Raw genomic sequence first — 11230 nt, 5'->3', positions numbered from 1 at the left:
ACATAATGTATTTTTGACCTGTATTGACGTGTATGTGGGGGTGTGATCCTCTATGCTATAAAACCAGAACTCAGTGTATTTTTGTCAGAGCAAATAAGCCATATGCTGACGGTTGTTCTCCGTTGTCAATAAACTCATCGTTTGATTGTACTTTTCTGGGCCTCTGTCGTTTGTTGTCTGGTCTACAGTTGATCGATCTCGCTTCACATGGTACAGATATATCTCTGTACCAAGCTCCTCACTCTATCTCTGAGGCAAAGCCCAGACACCCTTTGGAGGAAGCTGTTATCTGTAATCTCATGCATTTGGTCATTATCATATCTCATGACCATAACTGATGGTAGGAACATAGATCAAAAGGTAAACTGATAGCTTCACTGTAACACTCAGGTCTTTCTTCACCACAAAGGACTGGGGCAGTGTCTGCAACAAAGAGTTGTTTAACTGCCTCCAACCAGTTTCACCCGGTGATGACTGACTTATCCCTTTTGTTGCCAGACTCTGCTTCCACTAAGGAAAGTATTTCAGTGGGATTGAGGAGATTCTTCAAGTATTCCTTCTTCCATCCAACTACAGCAAAGTACACCACACTCACCACAACAGAATGACAGAAAGACTCTCAGCTACTTTAATAAACAAAGCCTGCTCATCCTCTTCTTGTATGCAGCTCCTGTAAGGGTGGCTCAATAGTTCATCTTGACTCTGAGGTGAGTCACTGAAGAGACTAATAGTTAGTGATTCTGTTCTGAGACGTGACAGTACAGACTGTTTCAGGGGCCAGAGCAGGTGACACTGAGGGAAATTTAAAACTGCTGGATAAGGGTAAACGTAAATTCAGTAAAATTATAATTAAATAATCGGCTATGTACCACAGGCCTCCAAGCTGGCAGTAGTTACACCATTAATTTTCTGTGCATCTTTGCTGACTTGATGAAAGCCCAATTAGGATAACCAAAGATACACAGAAAAGAACATCAGACACCAGCTAGGAAGGATAAGAAAGACAGACGCAACAACATTGTCATCCCCTATGTAGCCGGTGTATCAGAGAAACTCAGGAGAGTTTTCTCCAAGCACGACAGTATAATTCAGACCCAGCCACACACTCAGACAGAAACTGGTTCATCCCATAGACAAACTCCTAAACACAAACTTAACAACTTGGTGTATGTGCTACAGTGCAGCGAGGAATGCCCAGACCTCTACATCGGAGAGACCAAACAGCCACTTCACAAGCGCATGGCACAACATAGAAGAGCCACCTCCACGGGACAAGACTCAGCAGTCCATCTGCATCTTAAGGATAAAGGTCACTCTTTCGAGGATGCCAATGTCCACATTTTGGACAGAGAGGACAGATGGTTTGAAAGAGGCCATCTATGTCCACTGTGAGAGACCATCTTTGAACAGAGGGCGGGGCTTACGACACCAACTGTCTGCCATCTATAATCCAGTTCTGAGATCCCTTCCCAGACGCCTTAACGCCCACTCACATTCTGGGCCATTTGACCTCAGTAAGTCACATGATAAGGTGGGGCTAGGTTTCACAATGAGCTCACCCGAAACCCTGGCTGATTGTGACCCACACCCGTTTTCACACCTTGGCTCCTGTGATTAGGTAGAGGATCATCAGGGGGTCCATGACCCTCTTGGGGGGAAACTCCCACAGGGCTTAAATCTGGGACTCTCCACCATTTGACGCTTAGAACTGAAGAAGCTTCTCGTATGAGAGGTGAAACGTCTTCAAGCAACTTAAAGAAGTCCAGACGCTTTTCTTTCCAAACTCCTTAGACTACAATGACCTGGATGACTGAGAACCTTCACAGACATCTTGATGGTTGGTGTTTCGATCCTTGGACACTCCAGTCTGCATGCTACATGCATGCCTTGGTCATGATACTAGCTCAAAGTTGCTCTTGGCTCATCAGAATGTGAATGTTGGACAGAAGACATTTAAGCATAGAAAACAGTGCTTGTGTGGAGTGGGTGAGGACGAGTGTCAGAAATGATTTATGACAGAGGGATAGCAGCAAGAGTGAACGGGAAGGTTTACAAGATGATACTGATGTATGGTTTGAAGATGGTGGCACAAACACCTGGAAGTTACCAGATTTGACAGGATTACAAATGAGTACATCAAACGGATGAGCTGTTTGGAGACAAAGTTAGATCGTCGAGGCTGAAATGGTTTATGAATGTGTATAGGAGGGAGATTGGATATATTGGACGAAAGATGCTAAATTGGAGGAAAAGTGCAGCTCCTGATGTCAGAAGAGACTGCTACCCTACTGAGCAGCCTCAGCCTCCATATTCTGAACATTCTGAGCCTTTGTATCCTAAATCTTTAGTGCAGGCAGGCTCAGCACCTACACAACTTTCAGAGCCAGCGGAACCTGAGTCCAGGCCTGTGGGCCCCACACCGTCTGAGTCTGAGGGTCTCCACCTCTGCTGGAGGCCACCTGCCAAGTCATGGGTTGTTATGACTGAAGAGACAGATGATCTGCGACCCTACAGAGCACCAGGAGGAGAAAATCATTACAGCATGTTTTTGTTTATAAAATAAAAGCTTTGCTTGATGTTTCTGGTCTTAAACTTATTGTATATTCAAATACCCAGTTTAATAAATTCTATTGTAAGATGTTTCCAAGTAATATTTCACATAAACACATAATGTCACTTTAGATATATGGCATATAGTAAATATGGTGAGTCATCCTTTATAGGGTGCCAGAGGAGCCACGCAGCTCTGCCTGCCTTTGCTAACTTAATGTGACACGGTCATGTCGACTTCTCACAGTCACCAGGTCTTCAAGTCCAAACAGGCATGGAGAAATGTCCTGGATAAAAATAGGTCTTCTTCTGGAGTTCCTTTCTAGTAAATACATCACTAGATATTATATTTTGGTATATGTGCTGGTCGGCCTGATGTAAGCATGTTGGCAAATACTGTAAAATAAATATTTTATATTTCTTTTTTCCTTGAAAAAAAATTGTGACTAAATGACGAGAGAAACAAAACCAGCAAATACTGATATAATATCAGCATTTGGCCCTCAGGCAGACTGTTGTTTTAAATCTCAGTGCGTCCCCGGTTAGCACTAATTCTAAAAACAGCTAAAGTATTATGTAGCACTTACCTGGATTTATATACAGTACCAATGGATAGTTACCAAGGTAATGAGTAATTTGGGCTAGTATCAGAAGATAAAGAACGACTCTTAGAGCTCTGGTATATGAATGGCAGAGGAACCAGACAAACACAGTTGTGTGGCTTAAAGGTGCTTTAGTGATTTTAAGCCTTTTAAAAGGATTTTGTAAACAACACAGTGTTACAACAGGTTTAACAAAACTTCAAGTATAAAATTCTCCCCCAAAGTAGCAAAAAAAATAGAATAAAATAAAATTGTGCACAAGTAAAAGTATTAGTCTTTTTTAAGTCCAAATGGTACCGGTGGGGCCCATGACAAACGGGTGTATTGCAATAGAGTCCGTCCAATGGTAAGAGTGTGTGTAATTGTCTATCCTACCGTACTACTTGTACAGTAGAGGATTGTAGTCCATCAATGTGCAAATGAGTGTGCGTGTGTATGTATATCGTCTCCTAGGATCTTGGGTTGGCTCGCCATCCAGTGAACACTGGAACACTCTCGGTTCTGGAATCGCTGACCTGGTCTTTGGATTCGTCCCATATAAAAAACCTGACCTATAAACAATGGTCAAATATATGTCACGAACAATTTAGGAATAACTCTCACAAATTAAACTAAAGTAGTGTCACAGTGCAGTAACCACTATTCAGATCAGCTATCATCAATTCAATCATCATCAGTTCAATCATGTTGTACAACATTAAAATATCAAGTTTCAAAGCATCAATATCCAAAATTTCACAGTATCAAGGTTCAATACTTGTTTGTAACCTGCAGTAACATTAAAGATTATCTACAAGGTTTCAAACATTCAGGAATTATAGTCACCATATAATTCACTTTCATTGTAAAACATTAATTACATTCATCAGAATAAACTCACTGTACATATATATCTAATCACAAATAAATAAGTATACTACCCCTTTTAAGAAATGGAATAATATGCAAATGCTTATCAGAAATTGAACAAAGTGCAAACAATCAGGTTCAATAACATGTAAACACAAGGACTCAGTCCACAAATAGGAGTATTAAAATAGACGTGCTTAATCCCGCTTGTACCATAGGCCTACTAGTACAAGTGGAAATACACTAAAAATTACCTCCAAGTATTCAATACTGAGTATTGTAAAACAACAGATTGACATCAAAATTAAACAGGAAGCAGGATAAAGTCTGCTTACAATTATCTCTGATAAAGTTATTTTTAGCTGCTTTAACCATTTACAGCGTTTCACATGTTAAATGACTTAGTTAACGATCTAACTAACATAACAGCAGTGCGTTTCAGAGACATCCAACAACTGTACCCACACTCCACACATCACGTGTCTGATTAGCCACATTTAGCTTACCGCTGTCGAGTGTATGCTCAGCGTTTACGTGAAGCCACAGCTCAGTAAACCTTCCGGTTTCGCTCTGCCCTCTACGACAACAAGTGCAAAACCATATTTTGTGAAAAATATCAGTTTAGATGGTATTTTTTTAACTCGTTAGATGTTAATTTCTCCAGCTTACCGATAACAAAGTTTTAGTCCGCCTGCTCTGTTCGGCTGTAGAAGCAAGAGACTGCAAACTTGGGAGCTGGCACTAAGGAGGGACAAGAGCTGCATAGAGCTTCACCGATTGGCTGACATGTGAGGAGTGGAGTAAAATAATAGGCTCTCATCAGAGCTCATCAACCCTCTAAGAAAACTTAACCCTTGTTTGATCAGAGCATATCATATATAAATCTGTGTCCCTTTTATGTTTAAATAAATATTTTGATCTCGTTTCACTTTCATTAAACAAGGACAGTAAGAACAGGAACAATGAACATAAAATGTTTTACTTTTTCTTCTCTTTTGTTTGAGATGATTTTAGGAACTGGGTTACAATTATCAGTGTGGCTAATACAGAGGCACAGACCATGAAGTGAACAGGACGTCATCCTCAGACTTATAGAACAGTAATCAGACACAACAATAAAACCATCTGACTGATCTTGTGCTGCATTAACAGAACTTCAGTTAGTGTCCTGCCATCAGAACTGTGCATTAGATTTATCCCATTGTTTCTACAGACTGTATGTGAATGATATCAAACTGAAACATGAGCTTGTTGTCCGGGTTATGGCTCACAGCAGCATCTACAAGCGAGAGCTGTCGACTCTCAGTTACAGTTTTAAAGCTTCCCGCGATCCAAAAGGATAACGATTGAAAAGTTTCATGCAGCGTAATGCTGCCATGAAGGTAGAAGTTATCCATGGAGGTTAAACCTGCTTCATGCTGCCGAGAGGTCGAGCAGTGCCTGACCTTCACAAACATGCAAGTGTTAGGTCAGGCCTCGCTAGCTCAGAGACGTATCCCCGTGAACGAAGCAAGACAATCAGAGCTCAATCCATTTCAACTTGCAAGGGAAGCTGGTCCGGTCAGAATCTTGGAGTTGAATGCCCCTCACCTGATCCCAGCCAACGCCAAAAAACCAGCTTCTCCTTTTACTCAGTGAAAACAGTTACAGAAATACCTCATTGTAAAACCCATATGGTGTGTCGTAAAAGCTAAGGCACTGTGTGTATATGTGTGTGTGTGTGTGTGTGTGTGTGTGTGTGTGTGTGTGTGTGTGTTTCTGTGTCTTCCTGGTTACAACCATTTAACAACATCCCTAGTAATGAAATGTAATGAAAGGGTCATCTCCAGAAAAATATCTAAACATGCAGGACAAGGTTTACAGTTTTAAGCACAACAATGATAACTTTTATCAAAATCACTCCAACAGTAAGGATGTTCTCTATGAGAACACATTGTACCAGCAAAAACTCAGTCTATCAATTCATCTGTTGGTTTTTCCAAATCCTCATCATGCACAACACATGTGATACTGCACATACTAGGCCTGTCTACATTCAAGTGCCCGTACGATCACCAGTGGGAAATATTTCCTGCAAACAAAGAGACTGTTTAAAAGAAAGGACTCCACTGAAGAGCAGTGAGCAGGTGTAGAACAGTCATGTAGGACAGCTCAGTCAAAACTCACAAACACACATTTGGGGTTCAGTATCTTGCTCAGAGACACTTTGACATGTGGCCCATAGATAGCCAGGGATCTACTACCAACCCTCTGATCTGTAGCACAAATTATACAGTATAAGGAAGAAACATGTCAAAGAAGAAGACACACCCGTGATGCATGGTCACATGTCCAGTTGTGCTGGACGGCTGCTGTGATGTGTTAATGGATCTGATCTCAGGCTGAGCAAATGTCAGGGCAACAGGTGACGACTGAGAGGGATATGAAGCACGACCGCGCCTCTGATTATAAATCTGTCATGGTGCCTGCACATGCAGCTCAGGTGCAGCGTGGGCAGGCTGAGAGGAGAGGCTGAGTAAATGATGCTGTGTGTGTGGTGTGACTTTATATGAGAAGTGCACTGATTCACACACACAAATACAGTCTAATGTCTCTAAAACTGAAAAACACCCTTAACTCAAGGGACCGCTCCGTCCTACTCTTCCTCGCCTCAGCTCTGCAATGCAGAACAGTAACAGTTTCTGCAGATGCTACAGTGTCCACTGGGAGCTGTTGTTTGGACAGAGGCTTCATTTTGTGCTGTGGGGTTATTGTTAGTCTCCTGTTGACAGCGTCCTCAGAAACATGCACAAGCACACTCTCATGACTCCACTCAGCCTGTACAAGTGTGCATTGCAGTGGACACAAGGGTCCTCCCTTATCTGCTGGATGCCATCATGTTGCTACCAATAGACAGCTGAGGGCTATGTTACAGTCACCTTCACGAAAGGAGACCCTGTGGATACCCAGAAACTACAACAACCATGTGCTTACTCTCTGCTACCAGAAAGAGAAACACCTGAGACTAAGATTAGCAGTTTGCAACAATCCTGAATCAAGGCAGCATTATTTTCAGCAGTGAGAAGAAAATCCCAGCAGGAGAGGATACAACAGTCTAAACCCAAGACCCTCTGCATCTGTTTGTGTAGCATTGTCTCTGAGAGCTCATTTACAAGGAGTAAAATACTGAAACATCAAGGACAAGAAATTAAAAAGAGGGACCAAGACACAATAAGAGCACAAGTAAGGAAAAATAAATCAACATGTCTCTGTTCCTCCCACTGACACACTTTTTTACCTGTCCTGTCAGTGTGTGTGTGTGTGTGTGTGTAGGTGTGTGTGTGTGTAAAACAAGGTTCTCCAAAAGTTGAATCTGTTCATCTGGACGTAGCGTTTTGTGGGAGAAACGTTTCGTCACTCATCCAAGTGACTTCTTCAGTCTCAGCTGACTGCAGGTTTCAATCTTATAAACAGTACATTTGCATAATGACTGAAACCAGCCCACTGAAGGAACAATGGGCTGTGAGGTCAGTTCCTTAATCTTAATTATGCAAATTCTCATGACCATTGATCAACAACCACTGATCAAAGCCCACTGATCAATAACCATGAGTACCATGCACAGAGATTTGGGGAATGGCTGCAATCACAGCATTGTAAGATGGTGACAGATGTACCCTTAGGCCCCCTCCTCGATTCAGAGATGGTCTTTCCCTTTTCACTTAAATGGCCTCCTTGACTCGGCGCTCAAACCAGCGTTCCTCCCTGTCCAGGATGTGTACATCCTCATCATTGAAAGAATGTCCACTGGCCTGTAGGTGTAAATAGACTGCAGAGTCCTGGCCTGACGAGGTGGCTCTTCTGTGTTGTTGCCAGAGGTTGTTTGGTTTCCCCGATGTATAAATCCTGCCAATCCTCCTGGCACTTAACAGCGTACACTATGTTACTCTGTGGACCAATTTTTGGCGCAGTGTGTTTTGGGGTTTAAAACCCTTGTATGTGAAGAAGGTGGAATGAAGACACAGTTCATTCCACCTTCACATACAAGGGTCAGTTCTACAGGCAGAAACATGGGTGTGCCATGGGTTCCCCAGTTTCACCCATCGTGGCCAATTTGTACATGGAAGAAGTGGAAAAGAGGGCGTTGCTATCCTACCCTGGAACACCACCAAGTCATTGGTTCAGGTATGTGGATGACACCTGGGTGAAAATCAAATCTCAGGACGTACCACATTTCATGGATCACATTAACTCGCTGGACCGACACATCAAGTTCACCAGGGAGGATATGAAAAGTGGCAGGTTAGCCTTCTTAGACTGTGAGATTTCCATCAGTAATGGGGGACATCTAAAAGCTGACGTGTACCGTAAACCTACACATACGGATCAGTATCTAAGGTTTGACTCTCATCATCCACTGGAGCATAAACTGGGTGTCATCAGGACGCTACAACACAGAGCGAACACCATCCCCACAGACACAGCAGCCAGGGAGGCAGAAGAACAGCACATCAAGAAAGCCCTGAGTAAATGTGAGACGCATTTTTTCTAAACACCAGGTCTCTGTGGCTTTTAAACCCCAAAACACGCTGCACCAAAAACTGGTCCACCCCAAGGATCGGGTCCCCCGACACAAACAGAGTAACATAGTGTACGCTGTTAAGTGCCAGGAGGATTGCCAGGATTTATACATCGGGGAAACCAAACAACCTCTAGCGAAGCGGATGGCACAACACAGAAGAGCTACCTCGTCAGGCCAGGACTCTGCAGTTTATTTACACCTACAGGCCAGTGGACACTCTTTCAATGATGAGGATGTACACATCCTGGACAGGGAGGAACGCTGGTTTGAGGGCGGAGTCAAGGAGGCCATTTACATGAAAAGGGAAAGACCATCTCTGAATCGAGGAGGGGGCCTAAGGGTACATCTGTCACCATCTTACAACGCTGTGATTGCAGCCATTCCCCAACTCTCTGTGAATGGTAGTCATGGTTATTGATCAGTGGGTTTTGGTCAGTGGTTGTTGATCAATGGTCATGAGAATTTGCATAATTAAGATTAAGGAACTGACCTCACAGCCCATTGTTCCTTCAGTGGGCTGGTTTCAGTCATTATGCAAATGTACTGTTTATAAGGTTTGGGGAAACCTGCAGTCAGCTGAGACTGAAGAAGTCACTTGGATGAGTGACGAAACGTTTCTCCCACAAAACGCTACGTCCAGATGAACAGATTCAACTTTTGGAGATTTATTTACGAAGCAAGACGTAAAACAAGGTTGTTAGGCTGTGTCTTCTTAGCCAACAGTAATGTTAAAATAAGCTAGTAGTCCATGAGTCTGGGTTAATATGATGGAAACAACAGAATATGGCCAACACATGAAACATCCATCTGTGCTGTATGCTGTCACCTGACTAACATATCAAACAAATTTAATGAAAAAATTACAGCAGTGGAAATCAAGTGAATTGTTTCAAACACTGAGCTTCAGTAAAAATGTGCATTTATATCAGCTGTTATTTAGCAAAAGCATATTTGGCTTTATGATGAAGCTGATTATTTAGAGATGATACCAAACAGAACATCCTTATAAAATATGATATAATGCTTAGAACATAGAAAGCTTATAAACGACAAAAGCACAGATGTAGCAGTTTTATTAAAACACAACCTTGTTTCAATAAAATAAGAGTAAGATCTTGGAAAAGATTGTTCACACTCAGCTGATGGATTATCTAAATAACTCTCAAATGTTTGAAATTTTTCAGTCTTTGTCTTTCAGTCGTTGTATCTCCTGCCACTGGGTGCGATCTTTCGAAAACACATTCTCATTTCTATATCTCATCTATATGCTGATGATTGACAGCTTTATTTACCTTTCAGTCATTCTGATAGCTCCCCAGTTAGCTCCTGCTTGATTGCCTTAGCGATGTTAAGTCATGGATGGCTCTAAACCTTTTAAATTTTAATGAATGGGGGGGGGCGTGGTTAGCAAGCAATGGCGTAAGATGTTTCTTGAAAGAGCTCCGCACCAGCCTATAATTTTTTACTCATATCCATCTGTTTTTTGACACCTTTCTGTTGATTCCTGACGTTTGTATATACTTTATAACAATGACGAAACCTAAAGCTTCAAAAGCCCGTGAAAAGACTGAGAAAATCAGAGAAGATGAAGGTGAGTTAGCGAATGTGGCTAACGAGCACGCGCTAGCTGAGGAGCCAAGTGCAAAAGGCCCCGTGACTTCCCAAGTAGCTAACCCGACGTCAGCCGACATAATGAGTGCAATTGCTAGATTGGAGACTTCGGCTGATAGCAAATTAACTGCTATTTCAACCACGATGAACGCTATGGAGGCCACTCTTTCCACTGTAACTGGGAGGATGCATGATATTGAGGAGGCTGTAAATGGGCATGACGAGAGGATTGCCGTTTTAGAAGCGCTCTGCGACTCGCTCAGAAAGGATACGATTTACATCACAAAAAATTGGATGACCTCGAGTCGCGGTCAAGACGACAGAATATCAGGATCCTTGGAGTTGCGGAGGGGACGGAGAAAGGAAACCCACTGGTCTTTGCTTCTGAGCTTATTCCTAACCCTCTGGGGAGTGAGAACTTCACGGGCAGGGTCGTGGTGGATAGAGCACACCGTGCCCTGGGCCCCAAGCCAGCTGATGGGGACTGGCCTCGTCCTTTTATTGTACGGCTGCACTACTATCAAACCCGTGAGTGTATCCTGAGGCTGGCAGTACAAAAAGCTCCGCTGCAGTACAACGGGGCGAAAGTTTTCATCTTTCCGGATCTGACCGCGGAGGTGCTGGCACGGTGCAAGAAGTTTGAAGAAGTCCGCAAACGATGCAGGGCGGCCAATCTACGCCACGGCTTTATTCATCCAGCTCGATTTCGGGTGACGCTGGACGGGGTCACACAGACTTTTGATAAGTCGGAGGCAGCCAAAAGATTCCTGGACCAGAAACTGGCCATGGGTACAAATGAGTAGGACTTTTTAACACAACGGTTTACTTCCTCAGGTATATGTTTCTTCTGCATAAGCCTTATTTTTACTGTTCTCATGGGCGTGTTGATGTGGGCTCATACAGTTTAGGTCAGTATTACTGCTGTTATTACTTTCTACAATATGGACAATATAAGCCCTCAGGGTCTTTGATTACTCTTTGATTTGCTGTATGGGAGCCTAGTAAAGCTCACACATATACGGGTTTATATGGCTTTTGTTTTTAATTTATCTGAATT

At 42.8% G+C, this 11230-nt stretch overlaps 1 long non-coding RNA gene across 1 annotated transcript; it reads right to left on the bottom strand.

The window, feature by feature from the left end:
- Positions 1 to 3127: 3127 nt before the first annotated feature.
- Positions 3128 to 4865, bottom strand: LOC109195411 (uncharacterized). The gene is made up of 3 exons (XR_002057026.2): positions 4671 to 4865; positions 4508 to 4578; positions 3128 to 3703 (listed from the first exon to the last, which is right to left on the bottom strand). It is a non-coding gene; the product is annotated as an uncharacterized LOC109195411 (long non-coding RNA).
- Positions 4866 to 11230: the final 6365 nt, after the last annotated feature.

This window comes from Oreochromis niloticus, linkage group LG2 (genome assembly GCF_001858045.2).
Source record: "Oreochromis niloticus isolate F11D_XX linkage group LG2, O_niloticus_UMD_NMBU, whole genome shotgun sequence".
Taxonomy (NCBI): domain Eukaryota; kingdom Metazoa; phylum Chordata; class Actinopteri; order Cichliformes; family Cichlidae; genus Oreochromis; species Oreochromis niloticus.
Note: the sequence above shows the minus strand (reverse complement) of the source record. Positions and strands in the feature narration are given on the sequence as shown.